The sequence below is a fragment of the Bombina bombina genome, chromosome 2 (genome assembly GCF_027579735.1).
Source record: "Bombina bombina isolate aBomBom1 chromosome 2, aBomBom1.pri, whole genome shotgun sequence".
NCBI classification, from domain to species: domain Eukaryota; kingdom Metazoa; phylum Chordata; class Amphibia; order Anura; family Bombinatoridae; genus Bombina; species Bombina bombina.
In genome coordinates, this window is record NC_069500.1 from 990,487,151 (window position 1) to 990,511,957 (window position 24,807).

The following is a 24,807-nucleotide window of genomic DNA, read 5'->3' on the forward strand; positions in this document are numbered from 1 at the left end:
CCTGATTGCTCCCCAAAAAAATAGGCACTTAGGCAGAAATAAATTTGCGCCCGGTGTCCCAGTACTGTGCGATCACACTCGCATTAGATAAATGTTCTAAGACCTGCAAGGGCGCAAATTTATTTCTGCCTAAGTGCCTACTTTTTTGGGGAGCAATCAGGTTATAAGGGGTCATCAGACACTCAAATGCAGGGAGGGTGTATTTCTGTAACGGACCGCAGCTGTAAAATCAGGGGCACAAGCCACATCAATTGAGATAAAGTTGAATGTGGATTTAGGTATCTGCTAAAAAACAGAAAATATAATAACAATTGCTTGCTAAGGTCTGTTTTATACTAGTGCCCAGTCAGCTCCTGGTTGGATATTATTTCTCTATTATAATCTGGGGCACAGACCATCACATCGCCGCCTGCCCGGCACTCACTGCCTCTCATTCTCTGTAACACACAGCGCACAGCATGGATGAGAGGCAGTGAGTGCCGGGTATGAACAGCTGCTAGAGAGCTGAAATTGCAGGAGCGCGCAGGGACGAGAAGAAAGGACAGGATCCTGTTAGTACAAGCTTTTGGGAGACGTCAGAGGAGGAGGGGTCAGGCGGCCATTTCAAAAAGGCCAGATGAGATCAGTAAGTGTATTTTCTGCCAAAGTTTATTTATATGAAAATTTGGCTACAGTTTACTGTAAAGATCATTATTTAACTAATCTAAATAAGTTAAAGTAATTTTTGGGTTGACTGTCCCTTTAAGGACCAGGGCTATTTTTACATTCTGCGGTGTTTGTGTTTAGCTGTAATTTTCCTCTTACTCATTTACTGTACCCACACATATTATATACCGTTTTTCTCGCCACTAAATGGACTTTCTAAAGATACCATTATTTTCTTCATATCTTATAATTTACTATTAAAAATATTATAAAATATGAGGAAAAAATGGAAAAAAACACACTTTTTCTAACTTTGACCCCCAAAATCTGTTACACATCTACAACCACCAAGAAAACAACCATGCTAAATAGTTTTTAAATTTTGTCCTGAGTTTCGAAATACCCAATTTTAACATGTTCTTTGCTTTTTTTGCAAGTTATGGGGCAATAAATACAAGTAGCACTTTGCTATTTCAAAACCACTTTTTTTCAAAATGAGCGCTAGTTACATTGGAACCCTGATATCTGTCAGGAATACCTGAATATCCCTTGACATGTATATATATACTTTTAGAAGACATCCCAAAGTATTGATCTAGGCCCATTTTGGTATATTTCATGCCACCATTTCACCGCCAAATGCGATCAAATAAAAAAAAATTTTTCACTTTTTCACAAATTTTTTCACAAACTTTAGGTTTCTCACAGAAATTATTTACAAACAACGTGTGCAATTATGGCATAAATGGTTGTAAATGCTTCTCTGGGGTCCCCTTTGTTCAGAAATAGCAGACTTATATGGCTTTGGCGTTGCTTTTTGGTAATACAAGGCTGCTAAATGCCACTGCGCATCACACGTGTATTATGCCCAGCAGTGAAGGGGTTAATTAGGGAGGATGTAGGGAGCGTCTAGGGTTAATTTTAGCTTTAGTGTAGTGTAGTAGACAACCCCAAGTATTGATCTAGGCCCATCTTGGCATATTTCATGCTACCATTTCACAGCTAAATGCGATCAAATAAAAAAAAATGTAAAATATTTCACAATTTTAGGTTTCTCACTGAAATTATTTACAAACAACTTTTGCAAGTATGGCATAAATGATTGTAAATGCTTCTCTGGGATCCCCTTTGTTTAGAAATAGCAGACATATATGGCTTTGGCGTTGATTTTTGGTAATTATAAGGCCGCTAAATGCCGCTGCGCACCACACATGTATTATGCCCAGCAGTGCAGGGGTTAATTAGGTAGCTTGTAGGGAGCTTGCAAGGTTAATTTTAGCTTTAGCATAGAGATCAGCCTCCCACTTGACACATCACACCCCAGGATCCCTCCCAAAAAGCTCTCTTCCCTCCCCCATCCCACAATTGTCCCCGCCATCTTAAGTACTGGCATAAAGTCTGCCAGTACTAAAATAAAAGGTATATTTAAAAAAAAAATAAAAAAAATTGTATAGCATATTTACATATGCTGCTGTGTAGGATCCCCCCTTAGCCCCCAACCTCCCTGATCCCCCCCCCAAACAGCTCTCTAACCCTCCCCCTCTACCTTACTGGGAGCCATCTTGGGTACTGGCAGCTGTCTGCCAGTACCCAGTTTAGAAAAAAATGCCTTTTTTTATATTTTTCTATTTTTTTTTTCTGTAGTGTAGCTTCCCCCCCCATAGACAAAGCACCACCCCCTCCCCCAGATCCCTTACAATTAACATTGTCTGCTGTTCCCCCCCCCCCCCCGTCTCCCACTTATCAATCAACTTTTTTCTGTAGTATAGCGGTTCCCACCCGCTCCCTCCCCGTGCACACACCCGCCCGCTGCTCCCCGTGCACGCTCCCGACAACCCCGCCCCCGATCCCGCCCCCCCTCTCTCTTCAATCTTCCATAGATGGCCGCCCACCCGCCTCCCACGTCGGCTCCCACCCACCAACAATTGCGGCCATCGATGCCGGTGCAGAGAGGGCCACAGAGTGGCTCTCTCTGCATCGGATGGGGGTAAAATGTTATTGCAGGATGCCTCGATATTAAGGCATCACTGCGATAACTGTAAAGCGGCTGGAAGCGATCAGGATCGCTTCCAGCCGCTTTAATCCCCAAAGTCGTACAGGGTCCGTCGCTGGTCTTTAAAGACCAGGTTGTGTGCGACGTACCCTGTACGACTCGTGTCGTTAAGGGGTTAAATATCTTGTAATTTGTTTTTCATTTTGTGTAATTTAGTGGGGTTTTTTTGTAATTTAGGTAATTGTATTTAATTTAGTTAATTGTACAGTATTTAATTTAAGTAATTTATTTAATTGTATTGTAAGGTTAGGTGTTAGTGTAAGACAGGTTAGGTTTTATTTTACAGGTACATTTGTATTTATTTTAGCTAGGTAATTATTAAATAGTTAATAACTATTTAGTAACTATTCTACCTAGTTAAAATAAATACAAACTTGCCTGTGAAATAAAAATAAACCCTAAGCTAGCTACAATGTAACTATTAGTTATATTGTAGCTAGCTTAGGTTTTATTTTACAGGTAAGTATTTAGTTTTAAATAGGAATTATTTAGTTATTAATAGTAGGTTTTACTACAATTAATAATTGTAGGTAGGTGGCGACGATGTTAGGGGTGGCAGATTAGGGGTTAATAATATTCAACTAATGTTTGTGATGCAGGAGTGCGGTGGTTTAGGGGTTAATATGTTTATTATAGTGTCGGCGATGTCCGGAGCGGCAGATTAGGGGTTAATAAGTATAATGTAGGTGTCAGTGATGTCGGGGGCAGCAGATTTGGGGTGTTTAGACTCAGGGGTTCATGTTAGGGTGTTAGGTGTAAATATAACTTTTCTTTCCCCATAGGAATCAATGGGGCTGCGTTACGGAGCTTTACGCTGCTTTATTGCAGGTGTTAGGCTTTTTTTCAGCCGGCTTTCCCCGGCTGAAAAAATATATGTTTTGATACAGATATTCATATATATATGGTACCTGGGCTTGTCCCATTTGGCCAAATGCGGTAACTAACCTTTCCATTTTTGCTTTTAAATCTTAGCTGAGAGCTTGTAAGTGAGTGCTGGACTTTCTCTCCGCTAGATTTAGAGTTTTGTCGGTAAAAAGCCGCATAGCTAACGCTGCTTTTTTCGCCAACGCACCCTTCCAACAATGCTGGTATTTAGAGTTGTCTGAGGGGCTGCATTAGGCTCAAAAAAGGGTGCGTTGAGCCTAACTTAGCTCCACTTCAACCCTCAATACCAGCGTTGCTTACGGTAGCGGTAAGCAGCTAAAACGTGCTCGTGCACGATATCCCCATAGGAAACAATGGGGCAGTTTGGGCTGAAAAAAACCCTAACACCTGCAAAAAAACAGCGTTCAGCTCCTAACGCAGCCCCATTGTTTCCTATGGGTAAACACTCTCTAAGTCTGCACCTAACACCCTAACATGAACCCTGAGTCTAAACACCCCTAACCTTACACTTATTAACCCCTAATCTGCCGCCCCCGCTATCGCTGACACCTGCATTATATTATTAACCCCTAATCTGACGCTCCGGACACCGCCGCCACCTACATTATCCCTATGAACCCCTAATCTGCTGCCCCTAACATCGCCGACCCCTACACTATATTTATTAACCCCTAATCTGCCGACCGGACCTCGCCACCACTATAATAAATGTATTAACCCCTAAACCGTCGCACTCCCGCCTCGCAAACACTAGAATAAATAGTATTAACCCCTAATCTGCCCTCCCTAACATCGCCGCCACCTACCTACAATTATTAATCCCTAATCTCCCGCCCGCACCGTCGCCGCTACTATAATAAAGTTATAGTTAAATAAATAGTTATTAACTATTTAATAGCTATTGTACCTAGTTAAAATAAATACAGTTGCCTGTAAAATAAATATAAATCCTAAAATAGCTACAATGTAACTATTAGTTATATTGTAGCTATATTAGGGTTTATTTGATAGGTAAGTATTTAGTTTTAAATAGGAATAATTTATTTAATTATAGGAATATAATTTTGTTTAATTTAAATTATATTTATGTTAGGGGGGTGTTAGGGTTAGACTTAGGTTTAGGGGTTAATAACTTTATTATAGTAGCGGCAACAGTGCGGGCGGGAGATTAGGGGTTAATAATTGTAGGTAGGTGGCGGCGATGTTAGGGAGGGCAGATTAGGGGTTAATACTATTTATTCTAGTGTTTGTGAGGCGGGAGTGCGGCGGTTTAGGGGTTAATACATTTATTATAGTGGCGGCGAGGTCCGGTCGGCAGATTAGCGGTTAATAAGTGTAGTTAGGTAGCGGCGACGTTGGGGGGGGGCAGATTAGGGGTTAATAAATATAATGTAGGGGTCGGCGATGTTAGAGGCAGCAGATTAGGGGTTCATAGGGATAATGTAGGTGGCAGCGGTGTCCAGTCGGCAGATTAGGGGTTCAAAATTTTATTAGAGTGGCGGCAATGTGGGGGGTCCTCGGTTTAGGGGTACATAGGTAGTTTATGGGTGTTAGTGTACTTTAGAGCACAGTAGTTAAGAGCTTTATATTCCGGCGTTAGCCCATAAAGCTCTTAACTACTGACTTTTTTTGTCGGTATGAGTCTTGTCAGTAGATGCTCTACCACTCACTTCTCCCAAGACTCCAAATACCGGCGTTAGGCAGATTCCATTGAAAAGATAGGATACGCAATTGGCGTAAGGGGATCTGCGGTAGCCTGGAATCGCGGTAGGGAAGTGAGCGGTAGATCCTTTCCTGGCTGACTCTAAATACCAGCAGGCGGTAAAAAGCAGCGTTAGGACCCCTTAACGCTGCTTTTGACGGCTAATGCAGAACTCTAAATCTAGGTGTCTGTGTGTTGTATTAATTTGTTTTTTAATTTTCCCTATGGTTCTTGCACCCAGACCTGTCTGGGGTTAACTGCCTGTGACTCTGGGGACAGCACAGCTTCCTGTGAGTGCCTGTAAGCACCCAGAGCTGAGCATGTTGCAGGGTCATGGGATGTGTACCCGATCCGGTATGAGAGTGCAGTCCCCTTTCCGTGTTTTGTATATGTCTAGGGTGATTACATAAGCCTGTGCACCTTTCCCTTGTTCCCAGTTTGTTTGGATTTGAGAGCTTGCATTGTGTGGCTGTTTTAGGGTCCCAGGTATTGGAAAGGACCTTGATGTGGTACCTGGGCTTGTCCCATTTGGCCAAATGCGGTAACTAACGTTTCCATTTTTGCTTTTAAATCTTAGCTGAGAGCTTGTAAGTGAGTGCTGGACTTTCTCTGTGTGTTGTATTAATTTGTTTTGTAATTTTCCTTATGGTTCTTGCACCCAGACATGTCTGGGGTTAACTGCCTGTGACTCTGGGGACAGCACAGCTTCCTGTGAGTGCCTGTGAGCACCCAGGGCTGAGCATGTTGCAGGGTCATGGAATGTGTACGTGGTCCGGTGAGAGAGTGTAGTCCCTTTCCATTTTTGCTTTTAAATCTTAGCTGAGAGCTTGTGAGTGTTTCACTTACTCTGTGTGTTGTATTAATTTGTTTTGTAATTTTCCCTATGGTTCTTGCACCCAGACCTGTCTGGGGATAACTGCCTGTGACTCTGGGGACAGCACAGCTTCCTGTGAGTGCCCGTGAGCACCCAGGGCTGAGCATGTTGCCAGGAACAATACAGTGAGGACTGAGTACAATCCCCTGATGCCCCACCCAAAGGCAGAATGAGAACCAGCCTGACGTGTGGAATGAAGGCTTCCTCTACCATGTTTTAGCCCTGCATGGGCAGAGCCTCAAAGAATTAATGGAGACTCATGGAAGGTCCACTTCACAAAAACTTTTAGCAAAAGCAAGGCATTATTCGATCTGAAGAGACACCAAGAGTAATAAACTCCTCATCCGAGTGAGCAAACCACCCAGCCAGATCAGCCAGGTCAGCCAGTTACACCGGCACCACATAAATGATATAGACTGTAAGGAACAGAAATAGCGCCCTATCAGGACCAGCCTGCTACATAGGGCATTCCAAGCTGAACCAGGTCACAGAAAATTTGAGACCACACGAGGACTCGATAAAAAGATCTAAAGACATAACAATGTACTAACACCTTAACATGCGACTTCCGCAGAAGTGCCCAAGCAACCACAAAATCGCTAGTATCAGATTCCAGAGAAGAAATATTCACCAACGGAGAAATCATAACTGACACGAGCTTCTTAAAAAATAAATAAAATACATCCTTACTGGATCAAATAAAAGAAGGGCAGCACCCGCAGGTGAACGCCCAAGACGAATGGGTACACCAACCAGACCAGCCAATCAGAGACCCCATTCTTTCAAAGCTCAGAACTGGAATAAGATACCCAAAAAAGAAAGGAAAATTGAAGACGACCAGGAGATTAACTTCATCCCCACACATCTTACCCAGCTTGCCGTCTGGAACAGAAGACAGAGGATCCCTTAACCTATTAGTACTGGGATCCTCCAGCACCGCCAAAACATGTCGTAGCAGGACATGAAGGTGCGCCAGTCTATAACGAAAAGCAAGACTTCTGGAGAAGGGGTAACGGCATTAGGGACACCTGCTTGCGTAGCCAAAGAAGGTTCTAGGGGACGCACCACATGAGATAAGGGATCCCCAGGGGCGAATGTCTCAGCAGACTCTAAGTTCCCTGTATCGGGAGAGGAGAGCACTCTAGAGTGGCATTTGGAACATAAATGATGGGCATGAATTACCCGGGCCATTTCATACTCTTCACAAGAACTAGAATCTGAATCAGAGACATCAGTCTCCAAAAAGTCAGAATCCTCCATAACTTGGTATATAGAAATTATGGACAGAAAAATAAAAAATGGCACCTTGCCCCCCAATGGCTGGGGCACTCACCACCTCCTGAGACCCAGAGAGCTAGTGAAACAGACTCTGTCGCCACGCAGTCAGGAATACGGAAATGGAGCACAGAAGCATGACCATGCCTTGTCACAAGGTGCACCGTGAAGGCCATAGAAAAGCGTGCCTAGGCCTACAAGGGCTGCGCAGCCTGACAAGAAAAAGCCATTATGTTCTGATCTAGCCACGAGCACAAGTAACATTACACATTAGCAGACAGAATCACATAACAAACATGATTGAAGTCCCCTCTGTTCAATAACCCCCCTCAGGAGATATTAACCCTTGATTCCTTATAAAGATAAAGGAGTCCCACTGAGACCCTGACTTCTTCGTTTACATTACTTTTCACATCATCAAAGTAAAATGAAACGATCTTACTGGAATCAACACCTTGGAACAGGAACACGGCCCTTCAAGTGTGACAGATAGTAGCCTCGCTTCTGACATGGACTTGAGAGAAGAAAGCAGGCAGCGAAACTCAACAACGCTGATTGCTAAGGAGCTGTTAACATGAGTCGGGATGGTTTCGCAGAAAGACTCTCCCTGGTGCATCTCCGGACTCTAACATTCATCCATGCTCTCACTGAGAGGCTGACAGGATTACTTAAAACTCCAGTCCCATTTCTAAGAGTACTACCCTCCATAAGAGACTATATAAAAATCTTCCGACACTTCTCTGTCAACCTCCTGTGACGAAAGGCAAAGAATGACTGGGGGGTGAGTTAAGTGGGGGATGTATTTAAGCCTTTGGCTGGGGTGTCTTTGCCTCCTCCTGGTGGCCAGGTTCTGAATTCCCAAAAGTAATGAATGCAGCTGTGGACTCTTCCCATTTAAAAAGAAAATGACATTTATTTTAAAAGATCCATAAAAGCAGTCCCATGACATTTAGGTGCCTAACTGGCACTTTTATCAAATAGATTGAGTCCTATAGCAGGATTGAATCAGCTTGGTGTCCAATAAACTGTTAGTAAAAGTGTGCACAATATTTATACACTTACTTGTGTTGTGCTGTGAGTGTATTCAGCAAAATCGATTTTGCAAGAAACAAATTGCAGAATAGTACACAGGGCACCATCCTATAGACTAAGAAAATTGAGAAATGTGACAATGAAGTTAATTTTGTGACCAACTATAAACCGGCCCATACACAAATCAATGAGGTAATACAAAGACAGTGGGACATCCTACACACAGATAGGAACCTCATGTGTTGGAAACAAGACCTCCGAAGATGGTATATCAGAGGGCAAAGGATATTTGGGACCTACTGTTTAACACAGATCTGAGTGATTGTTACCAGAAGGATACCTGGTTGAAATACACACAGCAAAGTTAGGCACAGAATTGGCATGGGACTGCTTTAATGGATCTTTGATAATAGATGTTACATTTTATTTTAAAATTCCAGGGAGTGCTGTCTTATGGAATCTTATGCTGAATCTGTTTTTGACAAATTAACTCCCTAATTACAGTACATGTTGCCTTTAAAGGGACAGTAAACCTTAAAAATAATGTTATATAATTCTGCACATAGTGCAGAATTATATAACATTATTTAGGTGCTATAGCTATAAATGCATTTTTTACCTTTTAATTTGTTAAAAATATGGCGCTTTTACAGACCCGCTCTCTGCTGAGCGGGTCTGTTATATTTAATCAGCGCATCGGGCCAGCTGTATAGTCACAGCCCGGCCTGACCGCGCCATAGCACTAAGTAAAGTTAGGTTTGGATTATACTATGCATTTGACAGAATGCTCTAAATAAAATAAAAATCTAAATAGATTTCCCGGTGTTTGAAAATCTAGTATCACAGGATTTACATGAATATTGTAGAAATTACAAAATCAAGAAAGACAATACTACAAAAAAGGAAAAGATTGAAATAGAAAAATTAAAAAATGATACAAGTATCGTGATAAGGGAGGCAGACAGAGGGGGAGATGTAGTGATCCAGAACAGAAGAGACTAGGGGGCCGAATTATCAAGCTCCAAATGGAGCTTGATGCCCAAACAGAAGTTATGAAGCAGCAGACTAAAGACCGCTGCTCCATAACTTGTCCGCTTGCTCTGAGGCAGCGGACAGAAATCAACCCGATCAAAAATGATTGGGTTGATTGACACCCCCTGCTAGCGGCCGATTGGCCGCAAATCTGCAGGGGTCTGTATTGCACAAGCAGTTATGGTGAACTGCTTGTGCAATGATAAATGCCAACAGCGTATCATGTCCGCTCGCACTTTGATAAATATTCCCCTATGTGAATGAAGCTAGGAGATTACTAGGGGACGAGAATGTCTATAGAAAATTACCTCATAATCCCACCCCTATTTTTTTGAACATAAATATATGGATCTTCTGGATACCGCTAAATTTAATGAGGTATTAAGTGACAATGAATTTAAATTCTTACAAAATGGTGACCCAAAGGTAGCAATATTTTACCACCTCCCTAAGGTACACAAAAACAAAATAAATCCCCCAGGAGGTTTCAGGGATAGACTCATTAACCACATATCTGTCTGAATATGTGGACCATTTTCTTCAACTTTTGGTACCACTATTGAAATCATATATAAAAAACACCCCTGATACAATAAAGAATTTAACAGCCCTAAAATGGGAAGAGAACTACATATGGGTAACAGTGGATGTCCCAGCTTTGTGTTGCTCTATTCTAGGTTTACAATATCATCTATTATTAAATCAGCAGTAATCTCCAGTAAAATGTTGGAGAATATATTTAGCAGTTGCCAACCAATAAAATGCATATACGTAACAAAAATTAATATTTATTCCTTAGTTCTAGACTAGTTATCCTTATAGACACCTTGAATTATATTTATGTAAAGACTAGATTATGAACCAATGTCTATGCTGTTACAATATTCTTTACAAAACAAACCAAAATATATCCCTAAAATGAACCTTACTTACAATAAATACCACAAATGAGAATCCTAGCACAGTGTATAATTAGCTAGTTAAACCACCAGGCATTGTGTATTGTTAATGCAATAGCCAATTTATATGCCAATTAATATGATTATTTATCCACAATAAAACTAATTTTTAAATATATCACAATAGCTACAAATACTTAACACACACCAGAGAAATTTAATTATGATAACCAATTTATATAAAATTTCACAATAGTAAAACTGATTTATAAATATGGTATGTAAAATGCTTTCTAGCAAATAAGATTACTTAGCATCAATATGATTATTTTTAAACTACACCTGGCTGTGAAACCTATATTTAAAATACAAAGGCCTAGATTTAGAGTTTGGCGTTAGCCGTGAAAACCAGCGTTAGAGGCTCCTAACGCTGGTTTTAGGCTACCGCCGGTATTTGGAGTCACTCAAAATAGGGTCTAACGCTCACTTTTCAGCCGCGACTTTTCCATACCGCAGATCCCCTTACGTCAATTGCGTATCCTATCTTTTCAATGGGATTTCTCTAACTCCGGTATTTAGAGTCGTTTCTGAAGTGAGCGTTAGACATCTAACGACAAAACTCCAGCCGCAGGAAAAAAGTCAGTAGTTAAGAGCTTTCTGGGCTAACGCCGGTTTATAAAGCTCTTAACTACTGTGCTCTAAAATACACTAACACCCATAAACTACCTATGTACCCCTAAACCGAGGTCCCCCCACATCGCCAACACTCGAAAAAAATTTTTTAACCCCTAATCTGCCGACCGCCACCTACGTTATCCTTATGTACCCCTAATCTGCTGCCCCTAACACCGCCGACCCCTGTATTATATTTATTAACCCCTAATCTGCCCCCCTCAACGTTGCCTCCACCTGCCTACACTTATTAACCCCTAATCTGCCGACCGCAAAGCGCCACCACCTACGTTATCCTTATGTACCCCTAATCTGCTGCCCCTAACACCGCCGACCCCTATATTATATTTATTAACCCCTAATCTGCCCCCCACAACGTCGCCTCCACCTGCCTACACTTATTAACCCCTAATCTGCCGAACGGACCTGAGCGCTACTATAATAAAGTTATTAACCCCTAATCCGCCTCACTATCCCTATAATAAATAGTATTAACCCCTAATCTGCCCTCCCTAACATCGCCGACACCTAACTTAAATTATTAACCCCTAATCTGCCGACCGAATCTCGCCGCTATTCTAATAAATGTATTAACCCCTAAAGCTAAGTCTAACCCTAACACTAACACCCCCCTAAGTTAAATATAATTTAAATCTAACGAAATTAATTAACTCTTATTATATAAATTATTCCTATTTAAAGCTAAATACTTACCTGTAAAATAAATCCTAATATAGCTACAATATAAATTATAATTATATTAGAGCTATTTTAGGATTTATATTTATTTTACAGGTAACTTTGTATTTATTTTAACCAGGTACAATAGCTATTAAATAGTTAAGAACTATTTAATAGCTAAAATAGTTAAAATAATTACAAATTTACCTGTAAAAGAAATCCTAACCTAAGTTACAAATAAACCTAACACTAGACTATCAATAAATTAATTAAATAAACTACCTACAATTACCTACAATTAACCTAACACTACACTATCAATAAATTAATTAAATACAATTGCTACAAATAAATACAATTAAATAAACTAGCTAAAGTACAAAAAATAAAAAAGAACTAAGTTACAAAAAATAAAAAAATATTTACAAACATAAGAAAAATATTACAACAATTTTAAACTAATTACACCTACTCTAAGCCCCCTAATAAAATAACAAAGCCCCCCAAAATAAAAAAATGCCCTACCCTATTCTAAATTACTAAAGTTCAAAGCTCTTTTACCTTACCAGCCCTGAACAGGGCCCTTTGCGGGGCATGCCCCAAGAAATTCAGCTCTTTTGCCTGTAAAAAAAACATACAATACCCCCCCCAACATTACAACCCACCACCCACATACCCCTAATCTAACCCAAACCCCCCTTAAATAAACCTAACACTAAGCCCCTGAAGATCATCCTACCTTGTCTTCACCATACCAGGTTCACCGATCGGTCCAGAAGAGCTCCTCCGATGTCCTGATCCAAGCCCAAGCGGGGGGCTGAAGAGGTCCATGATCCGGCTGAAGTCTTCATCCAAACGGGCCAGAAGAGGTCTTCCATCCGATTGAAGTCTTCATCCAAGCGGCATCCATCCGGAGCGAAGCGGCAGCATCCTGAAAACCTCCACCGCGGAACATCCATCCTGGCCAACGACTGAACGACGAATGACGGTTCCTTTAAATGACGTCATCCAAGATGGCGTCCCTCGAATTCCGATTGGCTGATAGGATTCTATCAGCCAATCGTAATTAAGGTAGGAATATTCTGATTGGCTGATGGAATCAGCCAATCAGAATCAAGTTCAATCCGATTGGCTGATCCAATCAGCCAATCAGATTGAGCTCGCATTCTATTGGCTGATCGGAACAGCCAATAGAATGCGAGCTCAATCTGATTGGCTGATCGGATCAGCCAATCGGATTGAACTTGATTCTGATTGGCTGATTCCATCAGCCAATCAGAATATTCCTACCTTAATTCCGATTGGCTGATAGAATCCTATCAGCCAATCGGAATTCGAGGGTCGCCATCTTGGATGACGTCATTTAAAGGAACCGTCATTCGTCGTTCAGTCGTCGGCCAGGATGGATGTTCCGTGGTGGAGGTCTTCAGGATGCTGCCGCTTCGCTCCGGATGGATGCCGCTTGGATGAAGACTTCAATCGGATGGAAGACCTCTTCTGGCCCGCTTGGATGAAGACTTCAGCCGGATCATGGACCTCTTCAGCCCCCCGCTTGGGCTTGGATCAGGACATAGGAGGAGCTCTTCTGGACCGATTGGTGAACCTGGTATGGTGAAGACAAGGTAGGATGATCTTCAGGGGCTTAGTGTTAGGTTTATTTAAGGGGGGTTTGGGTTAGATTAGGGGTATGTGGGTGGTGGATTGTAATGTTGGGGGGGTATTGTATGTTTTTTTTTACAGGCAAAAGAGCTGAATTTCTTGGGGCATGCCCCGCAAAGGGCCCTGTTCAGGTCTGGTAAGGTAAAAGAGCTTTGAACTTTAGTAATTTAGAATAGGGTAGGGCATTTTTTTATTTTGGGGGGCTTTGTTATTTTATTAGGGGGCTTAGAGTAGGTGTAATTAGTTTAAAATTGTTTTTATATTTTTCTTATGTTTGTAAATATTTTTTTATTTTTTGTAACTTAGTTCTTTTTTATTTTTTGTACTTTAGCTAGTTTATTTAATTGTATTTATTTGTAGCAATTGTATTTAATTAATTTATTGATAGTGTAGTGTTAGGTTAATTGTAGGTAATTGTAGGTAGTTTATTTAATTAATTTATTGATAGTCTAGTGTTAGGTTTATTTGTAACTTAGGTTAGGATTTCTTTTACAGGTAAATTTGTAATTATTTTAACTATTTTAGCTATTAAATAGTTCTTAACTATTTAATAGCTATTGTACCTGGTTAAAATAAATACAAAGTTACCTGTAAAATAAATATAAATCCTAAAATAGCTAAAATATAATTATAATTTATATTGTAGCTATATTAGGATTTATTTTACAGGTAAGTATTTAGCTTTAAATAGGAATAATTTATTTAATAAGAGTTAATTAATTTCGTTAGATTTAAATTATATTTAACTTAGGGGGGTGTTAGTATTAGGGTTAGACTTAGCTTTAGGGGTTAATACATTTATTAGAATAGCGGCGAGATTCAGTCGGCAGATTAGGGGTTAATAATTGAAGTTAGGTGTCGGCGATGTTAGGGAGGGCAGATTAGGGGTTAATACTATTTATGATAGGGTTAGTGAGGCGGGTTAGGGGTTAATAACTTTATTATAGTAGCGCTCAGGTCCGGTCGGCAGATTAGGGGTTAATATGTGTAGGCAGGTGGAGGCGACATTGTGGGGGGCAGATTAGGGGTTAATAAATATAATATAGGGGTCGGCGGTGTTAGGGGCAGCAGATTAGGGGTACATAGGGATAATGTAAGTAGCGGCGGTTTACGGAGCGGCAGATTAGGGGTTAATAATAATATGCAGGGGTCAGCGATAGCGGGGGCAGCATATTAGGGGTTAATAAGTGTAAGGTTAGGGGTGTTTAGACTCGGGGTAAATGTTAGAGTGTTAAGTGCAGACGTAGGAAGGGTTACCGCATAGCAAACAATGGGGCTGCGTTAGGAGCTGAACGCGGCTTTTTTGCAGGTGTTTGGGTTTTTTTCAGCTCAAACAGCCCCATTGTTTCCTATGGGGGAATCGTGCACGAGCACGTTTTTGAGGCTGGCCGCGTCCATAAGCAACTCTGGTATCGAGAGTTGAAGCTGCGTTAAAAATGCTCTACGCTCCTTTTTTGGAGCCTAACACAGCCTTTATGTGGACTCTCGATACCAGAGTTATTTTTATGGTGCGGCCAGAAAAAAGCCGGCGTTAGTTTTTCGGGTCGTTACCGACAAAACTCCAAATCTAGGCCAAAGTATCTCTTTAAATTACCAGCTTCAATTAAACTATAGTTTTAGAATACCTTGATTTAAATATTAAAAATATAGAACAACCGTATACATCACCACATAACCAGATGAGAGTTCAGCTTCTGGGGTTTGGGGTTTCTTGTAGGTCATATAAAAAGGTTTTATCCACTATTGATTTAAATATTAAAAATATAGAACAACCGTATACATCACCACATAACCAGATGAGAGTTCAGCTTCTGGGGTTTGGGGTTTCTTGTAGGTCATATAAAAAGGTTTTATCCACTATTGCAAGGATACAGGCCTCAAATTGTTATCTTTCTTCTGCTAAGAAAGTGTCCCAAAATTTGCAGAGAAGATACTTGGAACAAACCTGTGTGTTTCTCCCTCAGTCAAAAAGTTATGCTTCTTTGAGTCTGTTCCTTTGTCTCTAGTGTGTGGGTGTTTTATCAAAGATATAACCCCTCCTTCTGCTCTTTAATCATTCCCACAACAATTTGATAGGCCCTTACCGAAGCTTGTCTCCCATTGGCCCTCGGAGCTGAACATATCATTGGTTATTTGGGAAATGCCTCCCTGAGCAACCAAATATCTTTCAGTTGCAATACCATCTTTATTCCATTGGGGGCAGCAGACAACCATAAATGCAGTCTCATCATCAATACTGCTAACAGTTTAATATCTAACTTAAAGTGTTCATTAAAAATGTTGATAATTTCCAGTATTAATAAATATGTCCAATATGTATGGGATTATTTTATACTATTTACCCTGAGTATTTTCATAGTAAACATGAGTATATTACTTATAGTATTTTAAAAGATGCATTTTAAAGTCACATTTTCTATGAAAGGATTATAATACCTTCAGTATGGACCTGATTACTTTCATATATTGCATATCTGTATATCTCTTGCTGAGTGTATAAAAACATATGGTATAATTTACATATGCACTTATTAGATATCTGAAAAATATAAGAATCTGTTATCCATTTTAAAATAAAATGGACATTTTAAATTGACTATATAGCTACTTATTAAATTCAGCAAACACTTATCAAATATGTTACTGATAGGCATTTCTCTCAGGTCCACAAATACACATTTATATAATTTATTTGGACAGTCTGAGGCACATATTAAATATTTTAAAACTATATAGATAATTTGTCTGAATTTTAAATCCTCAAGACTTTTATGCTTTCAAAGAACACATGTTTTAAAAGATTTTTCTTAGATTCCTTGGCCTCATTAAGATATAACAAATAAGGATATCAGATGAGAAGTCTAGGTTTCTGTGTATTCAACTCAGCGTGGGTTAATTAACTTTTGCATGCAAAGTTGGTTTTTCTCCATGAAAACCTGTTTTTTGTACATACACTCAGGCTTCAAAAGGTTGGCTCTAGAATAAGCAACTGTTCCTTCAGATAGGAAAACTCCGTATACAGGCTTCCTTTGAAGTGGATAATTTGAGACATCCTGGCCTGTAATGTGTATCTAGTCCCAGCGGGGGGTGTTACCCAGCCCAAACCATCTAACAAAGAACTGCAATTTACAGTAATCAAGCTGATACAAACAGCTTCATATATAAATGAATTCTTTGGACTTATAATATTAAATTATATATATATATATATATATATATATATATATATATATATATATATATATATATATATATATATATATACACTGCTCAAAAAAATAAAGGGAACACTTAAACAACACAATGTATCTCCAAGTCAATCACACTTCTGTGAAATCAAACTGTCCACTTAGGAAGCAACACTGAGTGACAATCAATTTCACATGCTGTTGTGCAAATGGGATAGACAACAGGTGGAAATTATAGGCAATTAGCAAGACACCCCCAATAAAGGAGTGGTTCTGCAGGTGGTGACCACAGACCACTTCTCAGTTCCTATGCTTTCTGGCTGATGTTATGGTCACTTTTGAATGCTGGTGGTGCTTGCACTCTAGTGGTAGCATGAGACGGAGTCTACAACCCACACAAGTGGCTCAGGTAGTGCAGCTCATCCAGGATGGCACATCAGTGCGAGCTGTGGCAAGAAGGATTGCTGTGTCTGTCAGCGTAGTGTCCAGAGCATGGAGGCGCTACCAGGAGACAGGCCAGTACATCAGGAGACGTGGAGGAGGCCGTAGGAGGGCAACAACCCAGCAGCAGGACCGCTACCTCCGCCTTTGTGCAAGGAGGAACAGGAGGAGCACTGCCAGAGCCCTGCAAAATGACCTCCAGCAGGCCACAAATGTGCATGTGTCTGCTCAAACGGTCAGAAACAGACTCCATGAGGGTGGTATGAGGACCCAACGTCAACAGGTGGGGGTTGTGCTTACAGTCCAACACCGTGCAGGACGTTTGACATTTGCCAGAGAACACCAAGATTGGCAAATTCACCACTGGCGCCCTGTGCTCTTCACAGATGAAAGCAGGGGCACACTGAGCACATTTGACAGACGTGACAGTCTGGAGACGCCGTGGAGAACGTTCTGCTGCCTGCAACATCCTCCAGCATGGCCAGTTTGGCAGTGGGTCAGTAATGGTGTGGGGTGGCATTTCTTTGAGGGGCCGAACAGCCCTCCATGTGCTCGCCAGAGGTAGCCTGACTGCCATTAGGTATCAAGATGAGATCCTCAGACCCCTTGTGAGACCATATGCTGGTGCAGTTGGCCCTGGGTTCCTCCTAATGCAAGACAATGCTAGACCTCATGTGGCTGCTGTGTGTCAGCAGTTCCTGCAAGATGAAGGCATTGATGCTATGGACTGGCCCTCCCGTTCCCCAGACCTGAATCCAATTGAGCACATCTGGGACATCATGTCTCGTTCCATCCACCAACTTCACTTTGCACCACAGACTGTCCAGGAGTTGGGGGATGCTTTAGTCCAGGTCTGGGAGGAGATCCCTCAGGAGACCATCCGCCACCTCATCAGGAGCATGCACAGGTGTTGTAGGGAGGTCATACAGGCACGTGGAGGCCACACACACTACTGAGCCTCATTTTGACTTGTTTTAAGGACATTACATCAAAGTTGGATCTGCCTGTAGTGTATTTTTCCACTTTAATTTTGAGTGTAACTCCAAATCCAGACCTCCATGGGTTGAAAATTTTGATTTCCATTTTTTAATTTTTGTGTGATTTTGTTGTCAGCACATTCAACTATGTAAAGAACAAAGTATTTAATTAGAATATTTTATTCATTCAGATCTAGGATGTGTTATTTTAGTGTTCCCTTTATTTTTTTGAGCAGTGTATATATATATATATATATATATATAAATATATATAATTTAATAACACTCACAGATATCCTGACATTTGTATACCAATATTCCGCACAACCTGGGAATAAAAGCTGTTGAATATTGGTTGCAGAGGCACAGTGCCCTCATGAACACGAAACAAAACTTTATTTTGGAATCCATAAAATTCATTTTGTAACAAAATTACTTCCTCTTTGAAGAGGAATACTATCTACAGGTTAGCGGTACAGCTATGGAGACAAAATTTGCCCCTAGCTACGCTAACCTGTATAAGGGTATCTGGAACAACAACCCGTTCCTTAATAATATAGTGACATGGGCCCGTTTCATAGATGACATCATATTTATTTGGAAAGGTTGAAAGAACACCCTTAAAGAATTTCTGAGATACATAAATGAAAATAAGGCAAATTTACAGTACACTTAAAAAAAACCTAGGGAATTTGAAATTGAGTTTTTGGATTTGGTATTATTTCAGGAAAGAGGGGAGATCAAAACCAAACTCACCATCCAATCTGGATAAAAAAATATCTAGGAGGAAGACTTTGAAAAGGAGTCTATCTGTTTAAAGAATACGTTTATCCAGAAAGGTTACAAGAAGAAGAATATTAATACAGATTATGAATGAACACGGGATAGTGAATTAGAAAAAACGGTGCCCGCCCCAGAGAGGTTAAGACAAAGAAATAGAGAGGAAGGGAAGAGAAGCATGAACTTCATTTCAACCTGTAATGAGGGATCAATAGGTATAAAACATATAATTTAGAAACACTGGCATATCTTGAAAAAATATAAAGTTCTTAATGGTATAATAGGGCAAAAACCAGGATTTGTCTTCAAGAAAAATATGAACCTTAAGAACATCTTGGCCCCTAGTAAACAGATAAAGGAACCACACAAGAAAATGTGCTTAGGAGAAAGAGGAGCAAACGGTTTTTACAAGTGCAACAGGCTAAATTGTGTGGCAGAACACATGTACAATGGGGGAAACCCAACTAATGTAATACCCTCGACAACTAATGAAAGAACATGCAAACTACAAACTCTGTGCAATTGTAAAGCATAATATGTGGCCTACCTACTTCAGTGCAGCTGTGACCTACAGTATATTGGCCGCACGACAAGGCCATATAAAAAGAGATTACACAAGCATATCACAAACATTAAACAAGGTCTTAAATCTCATAACCTGTCTGAGCACCACAGAATTAAACATATGAGAGAATAAATGTGATGATTCTAAAAGAATCAATAAATAAAAAGTTCATATAAGGATATGTGTATTCTTGTTGAGACTTCTGTAGCTCTTGTGCCTCTTTGTATCCTTGAAGTTTCTCAAAGAAAAGGAGAAAGAAATAGCAACACAGTGTGATACTGTGGTGATTATCAGAAATGTATCAAGCTTGTGGCCAAATGCCTACTCACATGTACTTGAGCTTACGACCAAGCTCAGAGGAATGCGCACACCCACTTTATACTGGTGGGTAAACAGTACTCTCATGGCAATACAATATAAAAAAATGTATTTAAAATGCAGTAAAAAGCGTCACAAATGCTATACAAAACACTTTATACAGAGGTAAATAGAGCCATATATATTGATATTTGCTCACAAAAGTCAACTCCACTGCAGGACGTAAGCGGATTCAGGCAGCAGAAACTTAACCGCTGCACTGATCAACCTGACCCCAGATGGGAGTGGCTCCTCCTACTAGTGTATCAGCAAATGTACAGACGCACAGGAGAGTAAAAAGTTCCAACGATCGTTTCGCTTAACAAGCTTTTTCAAGGAAATGAAGTGCGCATGTCCGTGTGGGCTTATATACCAGTCTTTGTATTTAAAACGGATATCCGGATTCTTCTGTCGCCATTTTGGAAAAGGGCATAAATGTCCTCCCTTATGTAGATTGTCTTATGTGGATTTGATATATGCTTGCAGTCATTAAGGAAAACACAAGTACAAACTTATTGATTTACATTACATTTTGAAGAATAAATTACATTATATTTTGTGTGAAACACAAATACATCCTACTAAATTAAGTTGTCTTTTAAAGACTATACCAGATATGCTATAACCATATATCGTATTTGCACATGTTCTCAGCTAATCTAATATTCTACAATTAATTGTATATGTTAATTATTTGTTATTCAGACTATCTGTCGTCAATAATTCATCTTGCTCCCTATTTTTATCCCGTGTTTATTTATTTAATTTTATAATATTATAATTTTGCCCCAAGTTATAGAAACATTGTTTTGTTATTTAATATTTTTATTAATACCAAAATAAAAAATAAGAGTAAATCGCACCCAAGTCAGGGATGTCATATAATATTGTCATTATGATTTAGTTAGAGATTACTACTGCAAAAAATGGTGCAATTCAAAATCTTTATTTAAACCATTAGGTATAAAAGTATCCATGGTATGTATCCATTTAATTTCTAAGCGTCCCAGTTGATTTTGTATATCACCCCCCCTCCAATCTTGTTCAATTTTTCTTATCCCTAGAAATTCTAGATCACTGACCTTCCTTTTATGTACCCTATCAAAATGTGCTGACAGTGTGTGATTTTGGTAGCCCTTCTCGATATTGTAAATGTGTTCATTTAGTCTTGTTTTTAAAAGCCTAGAAGTGCGACCTATATAAATTAGATTGCACGAGCAGCGTAATAGATAAATTACATTCTTGCTATTGCAAATGATGAATTGGTTTATTTCGTAAACTTTCTTATTGTCTGCTGAATAAAACTTATTACATAACTTTGATGTTTTTTTTATTCTCTGACATGCATTGCAAAATAAACATTTTCTGAACCCTACCTGTGGAGTAGACAGCCAATTCTTGGTAGATATTACGCTCTGTTTATTCTTCCTACTATTTGCATGTGATAACTGCAATTTTAAATTCGGTACCTTTTTAAACATAATATTTGGACCTTCCCCGAGGAATTCAGTTAATCCCGAATCTCTAGTAAGGATACCCCAATGTCTATGAATAATATTTCTTAATTCATGACTTTGTGTGCTGTGCTGGAAGATTAATCTATTCGATACGTTAGTGTTTTCTCTCTTATCACCTTGTGTATTGTTGTTCTTATATTTTAATAATTGAATTCTATCCATATTTCTGACTTCCTCTATTTTTTCTTCCAAAAAAACATTTGGGTAGTTCTTTTCTAAGAAACGTTTTTTTAAAACTTGAGATTGAGTTTGGTATTCCGCTTCTTCCTTACAGTTGCGTCTTAATCTAACAAATTGGCCTTTGGGGACATTTCTTAACCAATGGCGTTGGTGGCAGCTATTAAGAGAAACAGGTCATCTATATAGCGGTGATAGGACACCAGATATTGCGCCCAGGGGGAGTTATAGATGTGATTATTTTCCCAGTTAGCCATACACAGAAGCTCTAGTCCGATATTTGCTTTCAAAAAAAGATTAGAAAATTATTTAAACAATGGGCTTGGGGAAAATATTTTAAATAAAAAGGAATATGCTTATATATATAATCCATTTCCGAAAACACCTACTTTTTATGTACTCCCGAAGATCCACAAGGATTTGTGTAATCCCCCAGGGAGACCAATCGTGTCGGGTGTTAATTCTCTAACCAGTAATCTTTCAGCCTATATAGACCAACACTTACAAAACTATGTGAAGAGTACTAAATCTCATTTAAAAGATACCATAAGCATACTGAATCATCTGGAGGGTATAGAGTGGAACAAAGATTGGTGGCTCGTCACCAGTGACGTCACATCACTGTACACCATTATAAATAAAGATCTTGACATTACTTCAGTTAAAAAGATTCTGGAGGAGGACAAAACCTTGAATAGCAAACAACTAGAATTCATTTTGGAAGGCATTAAGATCATACTGGAAACCAACTATTTCTACTTTAATAAAACTTATTATTTGTAAACCAGCGGTACGGCGATGGGCACCAGATTTGCGCCCAGTTATGCCAATCTGTATATGGCTAACTGGGAAAATAATTACATCTATAACTCCCCCTGGGCGCAATATCTGGTGTCCTATCGCCGCTATATAGATGACCTGTTTCAAATATGGTCAGGGAATGAGGGTCAGCTATTGGAATTTATAGAACATTTGAAAAATAACGAGTTCCAAGTATCCCTAACTTGGAAGTACAGTAAAGAAAAAAATAGAATTTCTAGATTTGGAAATATATATTAAGGAGAATTCACTTAAGTCAAGGAATCATTTTAAAAGTATAGATGTGAATAATTATATAAATCTTAATAGCTGCCCCCAACGCCATTGGTTAAGAAATGTCCCCAAAGGCCAATTTGTTAGCTTAAGACGCAACTGTAAGGAAGAAACAGAATACCAAACTCAATCTCAAGTTTTAAAAAAACGTTTCTTAGAAAAGAACTACCCAAATGTTTTTTTGGAAGAAAAAATAGAGGCAGTCAGAAATATGGATAGAATTCAATTATTAAAATACAAGAACAACAATACACAAGGTAATAAGAGAGAAAACACTAACGTATCGAATAGATTAATCTTCCAGCACAGCACACAAAGTCATGAATTAAGAAATATTATTCATAGACATTGGGGCATCCTTACTAGAGATTCGGGATTAACTGAATTCCTCGGGGAAGGTCCAAATATTATGTTTAAAAAGGTACCGAATTTAAAATTGCAGTTATCACATGCAAATAGTAGGAAGAATAAAAAGAGCGTAATATCTACCAAGAATTGGCTGCCTACTCCACAGGTAGGGTTCAGAAAATGTTTATTTTGCAATGCATGTCAGAGAATGAAAAAAACATCAAAGTTATGTAATAAGTTTTATTCAGCAGACAATAAGAAAGTTTACGAAATAAACCAATTCATCATTTGCAATAGCAAGAATGTAATTTATCTATTACGCTGCTCGTGCAATCTAATTTATATAGGTCGCACTTCTAGGCTTTTAAAAACAAGACTAAATGAACACATTTACAATATCGAGAAGGGCTACCAAAATCACACACTGTCAGCACATTTTGATAGGGTACATAAAAGGAAGGTCAGTGATCTAGAATTTCTAGGGATAAGAAAAATTTAACAAGATTGGAGGGGGGTGATATACAAAATCAACTGGGACGCTTAGAAATTAAATGGATACATACAATGGATACTTTTATACCTAATGGTTTAAATAAAGATTTTGAATTGCACCATGTTTTGCAGTAGTAATCTCTAACTAAATCATAATGACAATATTATATGACATCCCTGACTTGGGTGCGATTTACTCTTATTTTTTATTTTGGTATTAATAAAAATATTAAATAACAAAACAATGTTTCTATAACTTGGGGCAAAATCATAATATTATAAAATTAAATAAATAAGCACGGGATAAAAATAGGGAGCAAGATGAATTATTGACGACAGATAGTCTGAATAACAAATAATTAACATATACAATTAATTGTAGAATATTAGATTAGCTGAGAACATGTGCAAATACGAAATATGGTTATAGCATATCTGGTATAGTCTTTAAAAGACAACTTAATTTAGTAGGATGTATTTGTGTTTCACACAAAATATAATGTAATTTATTCTTCAAAATGTAATGTAAATCAATAAGTATGTACTTGTGTTTTCCTTAAAGACTGCAAGCATATATCAAATCCACATAAGACAATCTACATAAGGGAGGACATTAATGCCCTTTTCCAAAATGGCGACAGAAGAATCCGGATATCCGTTTTAAATACAAAGACTGGTATATAAGCCCACACGGACATGCGCACTTCATTTCCCTGAAAAAGCTTGTTAAGCGAAACGATCGTTGGAACTTTTTACTCTCCTGTGCGTCTGTACATTTGCTGATACACTAGTAGGAGGAGCCACTCCCATCTGGGGTCAGGTTGATCAGTGCAGCGGTTAAGTTTCTGCTGCCTGAATCCGCTTACATCCTGCAGTGGAGTTGACTTTTGTGAGCAAATATCAATATATATGGCTCTATTTACCTCTGTATAAAGTGTTTCGTATAGCATTTGTGACGCTTTTTACTGCATTTTAAATACATTTTTTTATATTGTATTGCCGTGAGAGTACTGTTTACCCACCAGTATAAAGTTGGTGTGCGCATTTCCCTGAGCTTGGTCGTAAGCTCAAGTACATGTGAGTAGGCATTTGGCCACAAGCTTGATACATTTCTGATAATCACCACAGTATCACACTATGTTGCTATTTCTTTCTCCTTTTCTTTGAGAAACTTCAAGGATACAAAGAGGCACAAGAGCTACAGAAGTCTCAACAAGAATACACATATCCTTATATGAACTTTTTATTTATTGATTCTTTTAGAATCATCACATTTATTCTCACATTTTATTTTTGTTTGTGATGTTTGGTATATTTTTTATATCACAGAATTAAACATAACCAGGAACCTAAATGTCTGAGGGGTTCCATTCTGGAACATATTAAATTGGGAGACACGGGGGGGGGGGGGGGGCATAGAGAAAAACTACTGAGACAAAGAGAGATTGGATTAATTCCTTAAAT